Raw genomic sequence first — 3,206 nt, 5'->3', positions numbered from 1 at the left:
ACATCTGGTGTTGCTCCTGCAGCAGGTTTGGCACCCAGCGGTGCTTCCAGGACGTAATTCTTCTATGCAGCAATGAAGATAATCCTCAAGTTACGGACCCAGTCCATGTAATTGCTACCATCATCTTTCAACTTTGCTTTCTCAAGGAACGCATTAAAATTCAACGGAACAACAACACAAGCCATCTATCTACAACAAACATAGACAAGCAAAATACTATCAGGTACTAAGTTCATGATAAATTTAAGTTCAATTAATCATATTACTTAAGAACTCCCACTTAGATAGACATCTCTCTAATCATCTAAGTGATCACGCGATCCAAATCAACTAAACCATAACCGATCATCACGTGAAATGGAGTAGTTTTCAATGGTGAACATCACTATGTTGATCATATCTACTATATGATCCACACTCGACCTTTCGGTCTCAGTGTTCCGAGGCCATATCTGCATATGCTAGGCTCGTCAAGTTTAACCTGAGTATTCTGCGTGTGCAAAACTAGCTTCCACCCGTTGTAGATGGACATAGAGCTTCTCACACCCGATCATCACGTGGTGTCTAGGCACGACGAACTTTGGCAACGGTGCATACTCAGGGAGAACACTTTTATCTTGAAATTTAGTGAGAGATCATCTTATAGTGCTACCGTCAATCAAAGCAAGATAAGATGCATAAAAGATAAACATCACATGCAATCAATATAGGTGATATGATATGGCCATCATCATCTTGTGCTTGTGATCTTCATCTCCGAAGCACCATCATGACCACCATCGTCACCGGCGCGACACCTTGATCTCCATTGTAGCATCGTTGTCGTCTCGCCAACTATTGCTTCTACGACTATCGCTACCGCTTAGTGATAAAGTAAAGCAATTACAGGGCGATTGCATTTCACACAATAAAGCGACAACCATATGGCTCCTGCTAGTTGCCGATAACTCGGTTACAAAACATGATCATCTCATACAATAAAATATAGCATCACGTCTTGACCATATCACATCACAACATGCCCTGCAAAAACAAGTTAGACGTCCTCTACTTTGTTGTTGCAAGTTTTACGTGGCTGCTACGGGCTGAGCAAGAACCGTTCTTACCTACGCATCAAAACCACAACGATAGTTCATCAAGTTTGTGCTGTTTTAACCTTCGCAAGGACCGGGCGTAGCCACACTCGGTTCAACTAAAGTTGGACAAACAGACACCCGCTAGTTACCTGTGTGCAAAGCACGGCGGTAAAACCAGTCTCGCGTAAGCGTACGCGTAATGTCGGTCCGGGCCGCTTCATCCAACAATACCGCTGAACCAAAGTATGACATGCTGGTAAGCAGTATGACTTGTATCGCCCACAACTCACTTGTGTTCTACTCGTGCATATAACATCAACGCATAAAACCTAGGCTCTGATACCACTATTGGGGAACGTAGTAATTTCAAAATTTTCCTACGCACATGCAAGGATCATGGTGATGTATAGCAACGAGAGGGGAGAGTGTTGTCCATGTACCCTCGTAGACCGAAAGTGGAAGCGTTAGAACAACGTGGCTGATGTAGTCGTACGTCTTCACGATCCGACCGGTCCAAGTACCGAACGTACGGCACCTCCGAGTTCAGCACACGTTTAGCTCGATGATGATCCCCGGACTCCGATCCAGCAGGGTGTCGAGGATGAGTTCCGTCAGCACGACGGCATGGTGACGATGATGATGTTCTACCGATGCAGGGCTTCGCCTGAGCACCGCTATGATATGACCGAGGTGGAATATGGTGGAGGGGGGCACCGCACACGGCTAAGGAACGATCACGAAGATCAACTTGTGTGTCTATGGGGTGCCCCCCTCCTCCGTATATAAAGGGGGGAGGAGGAGGGGGCGGGCCGAGGGGGAGAGGCGCGCCCTAGGGGGGGCAATCCTACTCCAAGTAGGTTTGGCCCCCCTTTCCTATTAGGAGTATGAGAGGGAAGGAAGAGAGGGAAGGGAAGAAGGAAAGGGGGGCCGACCCCCCTCCCAATTCAGATTGGGCTTGGGGGGGCGCCCCCTCCTTTGCTCCTTCTCCCTCCTTTCCACTGAGGCCCAATAAGGCCCATATACCTACCGGGGGGTTCCAATAACCTCCCGGACCTCCGGTATAGTCCCAATCTCATCCGGAACCTTTCCGGTGTCCAAATATAATCGTCCAATATATCGATCTTTATCTCTCGACCATTTCGAGACTCCTCGTCATGTCCGTGATCACATCCGAGACTCCGAACAACCTTCAGTACATCAAAACTCATAAACTCATAATATAATTGTCATCGTAACGTTAAGCGTGCGGACCCTATGGGTTCGAGAACTATGTAGACATGACCTAGAACTGTTTCCGGTCAATAACCAATAGCGGAACCTGGATGCTCATATTGGCTCCTACATATTCTACGAAGATCTTTATCAGTCAAACCGCATAATAACATAAGTTGTTCCCTTTGTCATCGGTATGTTACTTGCCCGAGATTCGATCGTCGGTATCTCAATACCTAGTTCAATCTCGTTACCGGCAAGTCTCTTTACTCATTACGTAATGCATCATTTCATAACTAACTCATTAGCTACATTGCTTGCAAGGCTTATAGTGATGTGCATTACCGAGAGGGCCCAGAGATACCTCTCCGACAATCGGAGTGACAAATCCTAATCTCGAAATACGTTAACTCAACAAGTACCTTTGGAGACACATGTAGAGCACCTTTATTATCATCCAGTTACATTGTGATGTTTGGTAGCACACAAAGTGTTCCTCCGGTAAATGGGAGTTACATAATCTCATAGTCATAGGAACATGTATAAGTCATGAAGAAAGCAATAGCAACATACTAAACGATCAAGTGCTAAGCTAACGGAATGGGTCAGGTCAATCACATCATTCTCCTAATGATGTGATCCCGTTAATCAAATGACAACACATGTCTATGGTTAGGAAACATAACCATCTTTGATTAACGAGCTAGTCAAGTAGAGGCATACTAGTGACACTATGTTTGTCTATGTATTCACACATGTATTATGTTTTCGGTTAATACAATTCTAGCATGAATAATAAACATTTATCATGATATGAGGAAATAAATAATAACTTTATTATTGCCTCTAGGGCATATTTCCTTCAGTGGCTTCATCATACTTAGCATCTGGCTCATGTTGGGTTCTGGCTTCTGAAAA

The sequence above is a fragment of the Triticum aestivum genome, chromosome 6B, assembly GCF_018294505.1.
Source record: "Triticum aestivum cultivar Chinese Spring chromosome 6B, IWGSC CS RefSeq v2.1, whole genome shotgun sequence".
Lineage (NCBI taxonomy): Eukaryota > Viridiplantae > Streptophyta > Magnoliopsida > Poales > Poaceae > Triticum > Triticum aestivum.
Note: the sequence above shows the minus strand (reverse complement) of the source record.